Genomic DNA, 15,921 nt, shown 5'->3' with positions numbered 1-15,921 from the left:
CATTGTAGACACCTATCACAATTCCTGGTTCATGGTACATGCACACTAAATATTTACTGAACTGGTTATCAACTGATTGATTAGCTGAGATGCACAGGAAGATTACAATTCAATGCCTCCAACATGAGAACATGCATATCAGAGAAAACCAAAGTTACACACTTCTCTTTAAAGTATTTGACTTCTGGGTTAATTGTGTAGCTCCCTCCTGGCGAGTTTCCTGAGAATTGTCTGGTGCATGGCTGGGGCCCAAAGCCTAGAAGAGACACTGGCATGTAGACAGTGCTCCACAAAATAAACGAATGAGTGAATTAATACTAGAAGGGTTTACAGAGTGAGCCACGGAAGGTTTACAAAGGCAGCAGCATTTGACCAGAACCCAGAACGATTCTTAGAATTTCGAAAGCGAAATTACAACTTTGCTTCGGCACGATCGACGTCCAAGGCAACGTGACAACGGATTGTCGACCAAAAGACTAAAGTCAGAAAACAGTCCGGGAAATAACTTGGAAAAAACAAATTCAGAGAGGCATGAATGCAGTGAGGAAGCAGTATGTAACAGCTATCAACTGCTGCAAAACAAACCACTCCAAAATGCAGATGCTTTAGAAAAAGAGTAACTTTACAGGGGAGAAACCTGGAAAACACTGTTCTAATTAAGTGTCAAAGCGGTGCTCGCTTCAGCAGCACATATACTAAAACTGGAACGATACAGAGAAGACTAGCATGGCCCCTGTGCAAGGATGGCAGGCCAATTCATGAAGTGTCCCATACTTTTTTTAAAAAGTGTCAAAGTTAACATCACCGAATGATGTCAAGTGGATCTCACGTTCCCCCTGGTATAATGTGATGAGAAGGACATTTTACTTCACATCTGTGGTATTTTTTCCCAAACCTGAGAACTCCAGTCTACTCATGAAAAGAAAAAAAAAAAAAAAAATCAGGCAAACCCAAGTGGAAGGACATTCTACAGAATTCCTAACCAGCAAACCTACAGCTGTCAAAGTCAGGAAAACAAGGAAGACTGAGAAGCTCTCACAGGTCAGAGGAGACTAAGGAAAGACTTAGTCTTTGCATTTGGCGTCTTGGATTGGATCCTGGAATAGAAAAATGGCGTTATTCCAAATACTGCCTGCAGGTTAGTTCATAGTAGCATTACCATTGCTGGTTTGTTACTTTTGACAAAGAGACTTGTACCACAGTAGTGTAAGATGATAACACTGGGGGGAATTGAAACTGGGTGGTGGACATATTATCTTTCCAACCCTTCCATAAACTTGAAACTATCACCCCCCCCCCCAAAAAAAAAAGGAGTGCCATTCATTTAGCCCACAACTGTGTGGGGTAGGAGGTTTGGGTGGGGCTCTGCTGGGTGGTTCTAGTCTGGGCTGGGCTCACTCGTGCATCCGCATTCAGCTGTAGCTCAATGAGGCAGTTCTGCCTCTAGGACATGGCTGGCTTGGGGCAGGGCCACCTTGAATCTACTCCATCTCGTATCCCACCCTCCAGCATTCCAGCTTGTTCGTCTTCGTGGCAACTGGCAGGTTTCTAAGAAAGAGCAGGAAAAGTACACAAAGCTCCTCGAGACCTGGCCTTGGAAACGGCAAGCCAACAACTCTATCTCGCTGCGATGGCCAAAGCTGGTCATAAGGCCAGCCCCTCAATGTCTTCTTGTATCAGTGGGAAGAAGAGTAACCACATTAGAGCATTTTTATAAGGGTAGGACTTATGTAAGGCAGCTCCTGGCTCCCCCTTTCCCACTGCCCAGCCCACACCTCACTGCAGGAGAACAAAAACACGAAGGTGTCATCCTCATGCCATCCTCTGTGACACGTCACAGCTCTGTTAGAAAGCACAACCAGGGCAGCTTCCCGCCCCTTCAAGGACCAGACCATCCTCTGTAGAGTGTGAGCTGGACAGCGGCACACTAGGCACCAGACGGGGCTTCCCACGTCTTTTCTTTCTTAAGACACCAGTTAGGAGGGTGTTACCATCCTTGCTTTATGGAAAGCCAGGCGTGGAGAGCTTGGGGTCACAGAGCTGTGGGGTGAGAGCACGGAGATTACAACCAAGCTGGCAACTGCAGGGTATTATCCCTACCCCTTGCTATGTTCTCCTCCAACACCCAGCCCCCACTTAATATCACGCTCAATTCCAAACACCGTATGGTCCTTGCTTGAGGCTGGGGCACCCTGGAGACCAACTCTGAGCAGCATCTGGTCACCACGATTCTGAATTAAAGACCCCGCATACCCTTCACCTTCCCCAGTGGAACTACTTCCAACGCTGCTATCCCAACACCCGCCCTCAAGAACTACAGTTGTTTAGAAGCGAAACATCAGGGAGTAAGATAATGAGACTTCAAAATTACCGTTATTCAACCCCAAGGCTCAACTAGAAGCATTCCCAGCTTCCCATCCTCCACCTGAGAGCCAGGGTCTCCAAATCACCACTGAGGCACCAAGAGAGGTGTGAAGATGCAAAATCCTACACTTCCAGAACCGGAGAGGAGTCCAAAGCTTTCACTGAGCAGATGTGACCGTGAAGCCCAGAGACACGGTGACTTGTCCCCAGCGTTAACTGGAAACACGAGAAATCCAAAGTGGTTTTCTGCCCAGGATTGCATTTGACGAGGACACTGTAAAGCCATGGAACACAAATCATTGTTTTACAGAGGAGAGGCTGAGTTAGCAGATTGAGGGTATCCAGGTGTCTGGGCAAAACTGGGAGCAAGACCTCCTTCTGACTCCTAGTGCATCACATCAGCAACAAGGACCCCGTCTGATCTAGTCTGACCGTGTGTCTTTAGGTAAATCATGACTCTCTGAGCCTAGTTTTCTCATCTGTAAAATGTGGATGAGGATGATCATACCACAAGGGCTGCTGGAAAACTTGAAACGAAACAATAGTAATCAGGCTCCTTGATATTTATCCAAAACAACTGAAAACTTTTGTGTCCGCACAAAAACCTACACAGAGATTTTTATAGCAGCTCTATTCATAGTTGCCAAAACTTGGAAGCAACCAAGATGTCCTGTAAGTAAGTGGGTAGATAGCATGGGACATCCACACGATGGAATATTACTCAGGGCTGAAACGAAATGAGCTATCAAGGCATGAAAAGACATTGAGAAACCTTCCGTGCATGTTACTAAGTGAAAGAAACCAATTTGAAAAGGCTACATGCTGTGTGATTTCAACTCTTTGCCATTCTGGGAAAAGCAAAACTGTGCAGACAGTAAAAATATCAGTGGTTCTGGACAGGGGTAGGAGGTGAGAGAAGGATGAATAGATTGAACAGAATGTTTAGGGCGTTAAAAAAAAAAATGGATGATACCATAATGATGAATACATGTCACTATAAATTTGTCCAAACCCTAGAAACTATAATGCCAAGAGTGAACTCTCAGGTAAACTGAACTTCAGTGGATCATAATGTGTCAATGTGGGTTCATCTTCGGTGGAAAGTGGACCATCCAGTGAGTGTTGTAGATAATAGGGGGAGGCTGTGCATGTGTGGGGCAGGGAATATATGGGAAACACCATCTCCTCAATTATGCTGTGAACATTAAATTGCTCTAAAAAAATAAATTCTTTAAAAATATTTTTTTAATAAAAAAAATGTTAATAAGGGGTGTCTGGGTAGCTCAATCGGTGAAGCATCCGACTTCAGCTCAGGTCATCATTTCAGTTCGAGACCCACATCAGGCTCTGTGCTGACAGCTCAGAGCCTGGAGCCTGCTTTGGATTCTGTGTCTCCTTCTCTCTCTGCCCCTCCCCCTCTTGCGCTCTGTCTCTCTCTCTCTCTCTCTCTCTCAAAAATAAATAAACATTAAAAAATATTTTTTAATTTTTAAAAAAATGTTAATAAAATGAAATCATGGTGCATCAAGCTTTAGATGTAGAATTTAGAACATGGCACATGCTGCATGAATGATAGCTGTTTATATGACGAGTCTAGTTCCAAAGCCCAGTGTTTGGTTTTTTTAAAATGTTACTTAGTTAAGTGCCTTATTTGGAGTTTAAAAGGATTCTGAATGTCTCCGTGGTCTCCTTTCACTCTGTTCCTTTTTTTTTTTTTTAATAATAGAGTGAGGACGACTGGGTGGCTAAATCGGTTCAGTGTCTGACTCTTGATTTCAGTTTAGGTCATGATCCCAGGGTCGTGGGATCGAGCCCCACATCATGGACCCTGCTTAAGATTCTCTCTCTTCCCCCCACCTTTGTCCCTCTCCTGCTCAGGTTCTCTTTCTCTCTTTCTCTCTCTCTCTCTCTTAAAAAAAAAAAAGTGTCACTTTAGAGACACAGAACTTTTGTTCGAGCTCTGATGTAATATTTAGATGATTTATTCACAAAAGGTGATCTGTGGATTCAAGCATCTTGTTTTATGGCCAGAATTCTTTCTAACTCATTCAACTTAGATTTAGTTGATTTTCCAGAGGCAAGGGCTGAATGTTGCTTTCCATATCAGAGATTTGTGTTTTGTTTTTGTTTTAAAGGTTTCATTTTTTTTTTAAGGACTGTCTACCCACAAAGCGGAGCTCAAACTTACAACCCCAGGGCCAAGAGTCACACACTCTACCAACTGAGCCAGCCCAGCATTCCAGAGACCCCTATTTTGATCCTAAGTAACGGAGAAGTGCTACATTTTCCCCTTTTGTTTTCTTTGGCTCATCCTGGTCAGCTAAAAGGAACACAACTCGGGGCGCCTGGGTGGCTCAGTCGGTTAAGCGTCCGACTTCGGCTCAGGTCATGATCTCACCGTTCGTGAGTTCAAGCCCCGCATCCGGCTCTGTGCTGACAGCTCGGAGCCTGGAGCCTGCTTCGGATTCTGGGTCTCCTCCATCTCTCTGTTCCTCCCCTGCTTGTTCTCCGTCTCCCAAAAATAAATAAGTGTAAAATAAATAAATAAATAAAAGGAACACAACTCACAACCCATGTCAAAAAAGGCCTTACTTCTAGGTGCTTCTGAGTCTATTTTCTGAGTGGACCTTGTGTCCACTCCCTTCGTCCTGATCCACCTTTACATTTAGATAAGTTATGAAGTCCTGCCTCTCAACAATTCTTACCCATCAACACTTATCAAGGCGAGGGAATTTGTAGCTAAAATCTTTGGCCTCAGGACTCTGTCTCATTCCTTTCCTGGGTCACCCAAGACATTTCCACTAACCCAGGGGAGTACACAGGTGAGGCTAACCAGACCCTTCCTGAAAGCAAGAATAACTGCCCATTAACCGCGAGTATTTGCTGAGCACATGTGACGTGCCAGACAAAAGCAGCAAATTATGCGCATGATCTCATTTATTCCCAAGAACCTGGTGAGGTTGGTGCCATTATTACGCCCATTTTAAAGATGAGGGGACTGAGGCTCAGAGTGTTTGAGCCATTTGGATTGCAAGAGCGTGGACAGCAGGACTTGAACTTCAGGGCATCTGTTCTCTGTCCACTTCCTGCTTCATGAGTAGGAAGTGAATGGACTGTGAATAGGAATGTTCCACTTATTTCTTCCGGTTCCGACCCTCAGATGGCTACGAGAGGCTCTACTGACCCTCCCTGACATCTCTGTCTCGTGCTCACTTCACCCACGTGATTTCATTGATATCTTTCAGGAAGCCAAGGTTGGCTAATATCATTTTCGCTGAAAATTCAGATTTTTTTTTTTTAAGGTCAGGACATCTACCCTAATGGACTGCATTTTCCCAGTGACTATCCGCCTAATCATAGTCTGTGCTCTCCAGTTTCAAAGTCTCTCTCCTGCCCTCTTCAGACTGCCTCGGTTTGAATCTCCGCTCTCCTGTTTACTCACTGATTGCAGACACATTATTTAACCTCCTCGTGCTGCGGTTACCTCCTGTGCAGGATGTAAATAAGAACGGTATATCCTTCTGATTGGGTTGCTGTGAGGACGGAATGATAAATACACCTGAGCGAGTGGGTTCCACCGTGCGACAGTTGGCACTCTGGACTCGGATCGATACACCTGAGTGCTCGGAGGAAAGTCCCAGGACGAAAATCTCTCCATCCTGGAGCGTGTCCCTGGGATCACACTCGTACCTCATCTGGAGACAAGGTCCGACTTCTCGCGGAAATAAAATATTCCAGGTTCCCCTGGGTGGCTCAGCGGGTTAAGCGCCCCACCCTTGATGTCTGCTCAGGTTCACGGGTTCGTGAGTTCAAGCCCCACATCAGGCTCTGCACCAACAGTGCAGAGCCTGCTTGGGATTCTCTCTCTCCCTCTCGCTCTGCCCCTCCCCCACCTGCGTGCGCGCGTGCGCGCCCGCGCTCTCTCTCCCAAAAATAAATAAACGTGTTTTAACAGTTTAAACAGTAAAATAAAATAATAAAATAAAATACTCCACTGGGCAGTGAAACTAGACTAAAATGTTTAAAGACACGTCAATTCCCGGTGTTGGCTAAGCCTTCTCCAGTCACAGCGTTCTGTACCTTCAATCCTGCCCTACGCGCCGGGAGCTGTCTCCCGCAGCTCCCTCTGTCCACCTGCTCCGCACACATCTTTTTATTGCACTGCCAGGTGTAGCTCATTTGCAGGGGAGCAGGCCTCTACGCTGATAAGGCACAAAGAATAAGCTACAGAGAAATGGTCCAGCCATATGTCCTTCTGCCTTATCTGCAAATCCCACTATCAGCAGTTTTATTGAGGCTGTTCGGGCCACTTCGTTCTCTTATCCTCACCAACAAATGCTCTCATTCAGTCTTTTGGGGGGGGGGGGGCTCCTTCAGGAAAACACACCAATAATGTCGTATCTATTTTTTTAATTGGCATATCAATTAAGATGTGCTTCCGTTGTTTATATAATTATTAGATTTGTTCTCACTGTTAATCAACAAAATGCAGATTAAAGCAAAGGACTTTTTAGAAAGATAATAAACCCAGTGCTAACACTGTCATACATATTTAAGGCAGTCTCAATCACCTCGATACCTTTCTGCAAGTGCTTTAGCAATATATATCAAGGGCCTTAGAAACACATCCAACTCGATATTTCTACTTCTAAGACTCTACCCTAAGGAAATGATCCTGTAGATAAAAGCTGTATGCCCCAAGATGTTCCTATCAGTGTTCTTCACCATAGCAAAACAATGATAAAATGTGGACTTTTTTTTGAGGAGGAGGAGAGGAGGGGCAGAGGGAGAGGAAGGGACAGAATCCCAAGCAGGTTCCACGCTCAGCACGGAGCCCGATTCCACGACTGTAAAGAGATCACGACCTGCGCCAAAATCAAGAGTCGGATGCCCAACCAACTGAGCCCCCCGGGCGCCTCTATATCAGCAGGCAAGCGTCGGTCCTCAAGCCGTTTTCCTCTCTTGGCTGGAAGCGCTTCAGCACGACTCCCAAAATGACCCCTGAGCCTGCACCTCACCCCCCCCCCCCCCGCAAAACCAGGTTAACCCCTCCCCGCCTCTGCCAGAATTCACCCAAGCTGCAAGGAGAGACAGAAGAATTCGTACATAAATCCAGAGTCCCAAAACATTCTCGTAGAAGCCAGGGTAAGCGCAGGGTGGCGTGGAGAGGGCTTGGGGAACACCGGTTTTGATTCCTAATCTAATTAGAGAGCCCTATAACAGAGTCTTTGTTCAAAGACGAAATTAAATTTACAATTGAATGTCTCCAGTGAAGCCAGTTTTTATTAATTTCCAGCACAACATTCAGATATACCCTCCAGAACTTCAATATGTTCTTATTTAGTGTTTAATCCTCTAATGCATTAAAATTAATTATTTCAGTTTTATGGCAAACTGTCTATAGCCAGCATCCAAGATGGGCACCCCACGCCTCTCCCCCCCCCCCCACCCAGTCAGCTGGGGAGGTGTCAATATAATTATTTAAGGGGTTGAAAGGTAAAGGGCAAGCAATGGGAAGGGAAATGAGCCTGCAATTATGCACTCATGCTTCAACAGGGAAGCAGATGGCCTCCCTTGCATAAATTATTATTTATCCACGGAATTCCCCTCTGCCTCTTACCAAATCAACACTTTAAAAAAAAAAAAAAAATTCTTTGTGGGGCCTGTGAAGTTCCCTGGCCAGTTCCCAACATCTACGCCCTGCCCCCACTCCTCCCCTCGGAGACGAAAATGACCGTGATAATGCCAAGATGGCCCACAGACAGCAGCAAGGGTTTCCAAAGGCACTGATGGGGTTTGGACCGTGCGTTTGAACTGAGGGGCACAGACAGGAGTCCGCCTTACCTCGCGGCCCGGAGGCTGGGTGCAGTGACCACCCGGCTGTGCGAGCAGAAAGTGACGGGCAGAGTCACCGGCCCGTGCTTCGCCCCCAGTAATAAGACCCACGGCAGGTGGACGTCCCCCAACGTGCCAGCTAAGGCACACGGCTTGGAACCTACCGTGCATTCTCGCCCCGAACCCTCGAATCAGCCCCTGAGGTAGGGGACCGCATTCCAGCCGGAGAAAATGAAGACGCTGGAAGCTCCCAGACGAGGATACCGCTAAGTTAACCACAAAGCAGCCATGGTTTCTGAGGGCGTGTGCTCCCATTTAACCCCACGGGGCAGTTACCGTTGTCACCACTTTCTACAGAGACCGGAGACACGGAGGCTCATCCCGGCGAAGGAATTTTTCCAAGGCGCCGCATCCCAACTCAGGGCCAGAATTTTCACCTGACCCGCAGGACCACCAGGGTTCTAGGATCGCCAGGCTGGGTTCTCTCCTCCGTCCACCACCCCTGCCTCTTCCTCTGCCCTCGTCGCCTCACCAACTCAAGTCTACTGCACAAGTGAAAATGTTGCTAAGCTGCCTTACAAAACTTTCCAGGCAGAGAGATAGAGAGAGAGAGAGAGAATGTGTTCTTTACCAAGCTCTTTGGAGGGCAAGGACTCGTCCATTTATATGTATTCATCGTCCTAACACTAATGTTCTCCTTGACGCCCATATGTCTCTGGCCCTAGGCACCAGGGAAGGGACGGCACTGAGAGGTAAGTGCTCTCCTCGACTCCTCCAGCATTTTCCAAAGGAAACCTGCCCTCAGCAGCAGCAGCAGCCGAGAAATAGCAAGCCCCTGGTCCCAGGGCCGCCGGCACGCGATAGCAGAGCAGATACGGGGGAGGCTGTGGCATCAGAAGGACTTGACGCTGGATCCCGTCTCTGCCACTCGCTGTGTGGATCCGAGCAAGTCTTTGAAACACCTCCCACTTCCCATCTGTAAAATGGAATACTCCTCCACACACTTCATAGGGCTACTGTGGAGATTTAAGGACGTCTTACAGTGGCTGTCTGACACTGTTCACTCGCAGTTAGAGATGATGCAGTTTGCACCACGGCCAAGTCGACACAGAGAGACAGAGACAGAGACAGAGAGACCGAGAAACACAGAGAGAGGATAAAACCGTACTTAGCAATAGTCTTCGATGGCTTTGATACGTTCTCTGCTAGTGCATTTCTGTGAAAAATGTCGACCACCACGAATTACACTGATTTTATGACCCTGTAAGGGGTCATCACTTTCCACGGGAAAACTCTGACGTCGTGAGCTTCTCCCGACCTGGCACCGATCGCGCCATATTCCCACACCGGCACCTCCCTCCTCTCGTCAATTCTGGGAGGATTTTCCCCTCGGTGGGTTTGTAAACTTATGAGGAAAGAGCCCCGCAAGCGGTGGTGTTTAAAGCTGTTACGAACCCTAGTTTGGTTTTTATTTTATTGCTTCTGGTTTTTGGTCAGGGAGTCCAATCTACTTGGCCTGGCTCTGGACCGGCTCCTGTCTCCATCCCCCTCGCCCCAAGCATCTCGGATCTCCCCTGTCGTCAAGGACACGTGAACGAGACCCACAGATCAGGGAAGCCGAAGCAAGGAAGAATTCTCAAAGCTCCTCTCTCTCTTTTGATTAGAACCGGTCTGGGATCACCTGGGGGGCACAGTGGGTTAAGCGTGTCCAGCTTTTCATTTCGACTCAGGTCCTGATCTCATGATTCGTGAGACTGAGCCCCTAGTTGGGCTTTGCCCTGACGGTGCAGAGCCCACTTGGAATTCTCCCTCTCCCTCGCTCTCTGCCCCCTCCTCCACTCGTGCCAGTTCTCTCTCTCTCTCTCAAAATAAATAATAAATCAATTTTTTAAAAAAAGAAAGACAAGCGGTCATCCACACTTCCAAAACAAACTGGGCTGGGCTGGGTATGCCTCCTTTGGAAGCTCTTTCTGTTTGCCCCAGGGCCCACCGTGCACCAGGCACTGTGCTAGGCAGACCCTGAGGACCACATGCTCTGTGAATGGCGGCCCCAGAGTTGTGCAACGTGTTGACTTCCTCGGCAGATGCACACGTGAATAAGGCACAATCTGTCCCGACCCCAGAAGCTTCTGCTCAAGGAGTCAGATGTGAAAACCCACCAAAGCAGTACACTGTTAGATTTCCTATCACAAAAGAATGAGGGACCAGTCAAGACTCTCAAGGGAAGGGGGAAATCATCAGGAAAATCTCCTGCAAGAGTACCCATCAGCTGGATTCCCTAAAAGCAGAGACCTCAGACTGGCAGCCCGAGAGCTGAATCTCTCTCACCGACATGTTTTGTTTCTACATATAATTTTTAAAATTAGTTGCCACCATTTTAAAACCCGAATTTCTACCTCTACCTGAGAAATTGGAAGCAGCTGCCGGGCCCGCATGGGCAAACATTCTCCAGTTTGGTACAGACCCCCCACCACTCCCTATAGCATTCCCCTTTTACATTCCCTGCCAGCCCCTGTAAGCGTCTGAGTTAGCAACCCATGAACTAAAATCTGATAGGGAGAAACGTGGGCTAGAAGTCAGAGTTTCCAAATCTGGACGTTCATCTGTGCTTTGAAGAAAAAGTTTTTCCAGTGTCCAGGCCAGCTCACCAGGGCATGAAGGCAGATGCCGATTTCAGCACAAGCCTCGTGTAGCCAGGGACCAAGGTAGTCCCTTGTGCTCTGGACCTTCCAGGACCACTCCCTGGTGGTCAGCCCCTGGACGGCACATGGATTCAGTCAAAGGACGGCAATTCTAACACAATGCCTTGGTTTGTCTTAACTAGGAACAACACATAATTCTGCTTCCAGCATTTTCTCTCTCTGGATGAACAGGTCTATAAAATGGCATATGCCTGGAATAGTAAGTCCCATAGCAGTCGGAGTCAGGAGAGGGGTGGGTTAGGAATTAGTCAGCAAACATTAGGTCATCTCTTTGTGATGCCAGACCTCACTTTTTCATCTGTCCAACGACAAGCTTGTATCAGTCCACCATTCTTCATGCTGGATGAAGTGACAGAGGATATAGATGTTACGCAATCCTCTGTAGAGCACCGTGAAATAGTGATAGATTAAACTTAAAATAGCTCAATAAATAATTTTCTGCTAAATCAAGGATCCATACCAACAACGGCTAACACTCACGAAGTGAGGGCCAGGCACAAGGCTCTGTATGAAATGCACTATCTCATTATCTCCTTCTTACAACATCTTCAATAAGATAGGTGCGACAGTGACAGCAGTCCGATTTTACAGATGAGGAAAATAGGGTTCAGGGAGGTCATGTGACGCGCCAGATTTAGCAAGTGGTCATGACAGAATGGGCCCCCGGGGCAAGCTGATTCCACAGCATCTCCTCATATACTAGATTCTTACGTAGCCAAAAAGTAATTGGAAAAGTCCACCCGTTAGATTTCTCACCCAGGGGCGTGTGAACATGCGTCCGTTCTCTGTAACAGGATTAACTAATCACTCACCCAGACTTGACTGCCGACTTGTGACATTTGCAGTCTTGTAGAGGAGAAGAGGATGCCCTTCTCTGATGGCTAGAAAAGGCCACAGCGAGTCCGTATTAGCCAGGCATCCCCTTGAACCCACTCTGAGAGCAAACATGTGTGTTTCCAAAGCACTTAACTAGATGTTCTCCAACACTGCTTCCAGCTCCAAACTTTGATGATCCTGTAAGATGGTCATGGGCTTGGGTAGCAAGGGGAGACTCCACAGAGAAAACAGGGCTTTCGCTGGGTCCCGAAAGGAAGGTAATTCTTAGATAAATCCAGAAGAGGCAGTAAGACTAGAGGAACTATCTGAACAAAAGTGCTGAGGGGAAGGCTGGCTTGTCACTCAGAGTGACTATAAATCACCTGTCTCTCTGACATGCAGGCTTGGTGGAAAGAAGAGTAAGAGAAGGTGGAGAGCAGCTGCAGGTGGGCCTAGAATGCCGAGTCCAAGAAATGGAGACTCATTCTCGACCATTGGAAGTCACGGAAGACTTTCAAATGAAGAAGAGAACGAATCAGTGTGCAAAGATAAATGGGGTGTGAGAGTAGGAACAATTAGGAGTCCACTGCGAGATGATTCCAGCAGTTGCACGTAGCTACGTGTAGGAGGAAGAGTGAGGGAGAGGGGGGACCAAACTGGTGAGGTGAGAATGACCTCAGCAGAATGTGGAGCTACACCAGGTATTCCCGACCTGACCCACCGGCCCAACACCTTTCCGTTATGGGGCTGTGCCGGGCACCCCAGGACATTCTGCCATAGCCCCACCCCTTTGTAACAACTCAGACTGTCACCAGACTTTGCCAAAGATCCCCTTGGGGGGGGGGGGCAAAATCACCTCCAGTTAAGAGCCATCGTTTTATGAGACTCAAAAGAGCAATCATTTCCAAAAGCCATCAGTTCCCCTGTAGAGAGAGTAGCAAAGTCAAGAAGGGAAATGGGAAAGAGGTCATTGGCTTTGGTGATCAGAGGTCAGTAGGTACCTTCAAGAAAGCTCCTTCGGTGGGGTGCCCCGGTGGCTCGGTCGGTTAAGCCTCCAACTCTTGATTTCGGCTCAGGTCATGATCTCCGGGTTTGTGAGTTCGAGCCCCACATCAGGCTCTGCGTTGACATCTCATGGAGCCTGCGTGGGATTCTGTCTCCCTTTCTCTGCCCTACCCCCACTCACTATCTCTCTCTCTCAAAATAAATCAAATTGTTGAAAAAATGAAAAGAAAGAAAAAAGAAAGCTTCTTCTGTAACCAAGTCCACTTGAAAGGAGTTACAGAAAGAACAGACAATCTAAAACGAAGAACAAAGGTGAGCTACCTACAGAAAGTCAGAAGCCTGGGTCTGGGACTTCTGCAAGCCCACCAGAGGAGCAGGCTCCCATTCCCACTGGCTTCCAGAGGAAGGTCAGAGATTAAACAGCAAAAATCTCCCCCGGGAGAGTCTCCTTTGCAGTCACCTCCACCTCCAACCCCGCTAGGGTCCATCCTGGGGACAGATGTCGCCCAAAAGGACCATAGCAAAGACAGGCCAAGTGAACGCCAAAGTGTGGAAACTTCTGAGATTGGCTGGGAGTTAGCACTTACAGAACAATAAACGGAGCCTTTGAAGAGACGAAACAAAGGAACCATTTGTCTCCTCCAGCAGCTACAAAGGAGGCAGGCTCACGGAGGACTGAGGGGTAAAAGAATGCCAAGCTGGAGACGAGACTAGGGTTTACTGGGTCCAACCCAGGACCCTCCGCCAGGATCTGAAGTCAGTGTGTAAGAGAGCAACCAAATGTACTCAACACGACACAGGAAATGTAGGCTCTAGGGTTTGAAGTTAAAAACGTCTATTTTGTTTTTCTTTCTCAGTTGCTTTGAGTTATGCTATATAAAGGTGGGGAGAGGGAGACAACATTTTAAAAAAACATGCATTTTTTTAAAAAGCACAAAGACTTTCTTCAGTGCCTTTTTCGTTACCATACCTGTGAATTAATGATTGGCTGGATTTCATTGACTCGTCTGCTGAAGAGCCTTCCTGAGTTCCTCTTACATGGTTGTCAGGAAAATGCCAGTAAGACTCCCCCCTTCCTTTAACGGTCCCTGGCCGGCTTGGGTTTGAACCTCATGGCCCTTCTTGCAAAACGATCTTTCTGCTGGAGATATATATTTGTCATTTTCCCCTCTCTCCTCCCTCCTCAACAGGCCCCACATGACTTCAAGGGGTTTGGAAATTACAACCCAGCCATCCTGAGGGGCTTTATGTCTCACTCCTAAATTGGAACTGGTTGGATCAGCGGGGTCCCGTTTCTGTCTGTATTAGTCACTTCTCTTAACTGTCAAAGATCAACTCCCTCGGTAGGAAAATTTTTGAGGGGTGGGGGAAGAGATATTCAAAGAAGAAGGGAGGTGGGGACTGGTGTGATATTCTACAAGTCACACATTCTGAATCTCTCCTTTCATGTCTCTGGAAAGGATGGAGAAAGTTGGGTCAAACGGCTCATTCTTTCTGCCCCTCTTTCTTTTTTCCTAACCATGAAAGTGGCACTCACAAAGTCATTGTGAGAATATGCAATTGTGAGAATAAATGGTTCTTATTTGTGCCATCCTGGAGGAAAGAACGTTCTCTGCAGTGACATGGTGTTCTCTTCCAGGAGGCACTCTTACCGAACTGTTTCCCCGCAGTCCCAACCCTGTGGGTGATAACAAAGCTGCCCATCTGGAGACCTACTTCTTCTTAGAAACCTAGCAACACCCGAAAAAAGGAGAGACACAGCCTCAGAGTGTCCCTAGACCAGCAAACCAGGAACGCCTGGTCAATAGACACCTTCTCCTAACTTACGAAAGGAAGGAGAAAGACCAAAGTTGTCCCTTAAAAAGTGTCCTGAAAAGATAAACCCCAACAGGGGTGGCTGGGTGGCTCAGTCAATTAACGGTCCGACTTCAGCTCAGGTCATGATCTCGCTGTTCATGAGTTTGAGCCCCACATAGGACTCTGTGCTGACAGCTCAGAGCATCTCTCTGACTCTCCCCTGCTCGTGCTTTATCTCTCAAAAATAATCCATACATGTTAAAAAAAAAAAAAAAAAGATAAACCCCAACAGCTATCTCTGGGTGATCAGGATTACAAACTTTTGGTTCTCTTATTCCTTTATTTTTCTATTTTACAATTTTTCTTTCACAATGAGCATGAATCACTTTGGTCATCTCCAAAGATACCATTTGCTTTAATCTCCCCAGCCCTTTTCAATCCAGCAAATGTCTACTCTAGATCAAGTGGTTCTTAATTACTGAAAGACGGTAAAGTCCCTGAACCTGGCTGAGACCTGATTTTTCCATTTCCTTGGCTGTAAAATGGGATGGCCCCTACTTTGTTTGGAGGCACAAAACAACTCGAAGCTGTTACTTGAAAGTAACACCCCAGGTGGTATCACCAGTCTGGGGGAGAGTGAGGTTGAGTCCCGAACCCACAAGCCACGTATCTGCCTGGGGTGCACACATCCTCGACCGTCCCACACGAGGCTGGCAGAGTTCAGTAGTCATACATGAAGACAGGGCATATTCTGATTTCACTCATCTGTGGAATTTAAGACACAGAACAGATGAACATAAGGGAAGGGAAGCAGAAGTAATATAAAAAGAGAGAGGGAGACAAACCATAAGAGATTCCTAAGTGCAGAGAACAAACTGAGGGTTGCTGGTGGGGTGTCGCGTGGGGAGAAGGGCTAAAGGGGTGAGGGGCACTAAGGAAGACCCTCCTTGGGATGAACACTGGGTGTTACATGTAAGTGATGAATTACTAAACTCCATTCCTGAAAAACAATAATAAATATATTTTGATTAAAGAAAAGATAGGGACATTTGCCACCTTTAACAGCTCTCGAAAACTACCCTCTTGAGTCCCAGCTAAACCTACTTTTGCTGTTGTTCTCTGATGGGTTGGATGGTTGGTTTTGTGTTTTGTTGCTTTTGTTTGTGTGTGTCCTGTGGGGTGTAGTCAGTTAGCCTCCCGCAGAGCAAAGCCCAAAGTGCCAGATTCCTGGGAAACCACCCTAAGAGGCCTCTTCCAGGAAGGATCTCCTGTTGCCAAATTTCCTGAGGATATACCTAGATGGTCAGACACGGTCAGAAAAAAACTACTTGAAATGTTCACCCACACGAAGCATACAGTGTAAATTTCCTTCACATTCGCTACAACCTTTGCTGCCCGGTTG

At 47.1% G+C, this 15,921-nt stretch overlaps 1 non-coding gene across 1 annotated transcript; it reads left to right on the top strand.

The window, feature by feature from the left end:
• The first annotated feature begins 671 nt into the window (after positions 1–671).
• On the top strand, positions 672–778 carry LOC125925006 (U6 spliceosomal RNA). The gene has a single exon (XR_007458662.1). It is a non-coding gene; the product is annotated as a U6 spliceosomal RNA (small nuclear RNA).
• The last annotated feature ends 15,143 nt before the right edge of the window (positions 779–15,921 follow it).

This window comes from Panthera uncia, chromosome F2, assembly GCF_023721935.1.
Source record: "Panthera uncia isolate 11264 chromosome F2, Puncia_PCG_1.0, whole genome shotgun sequence".
Classification (NCBI taxonomy): domain Eukaryota; kingdom Metazoa; phylum Chordata; class Mammalia; order Carnivora; family Felidae; genus Panthera; species Panthera uncia.
Note: the sequence above shows the minus strand (reverse complement) of the source record. Positions and strands in the feature narration are given on the sequence as shown.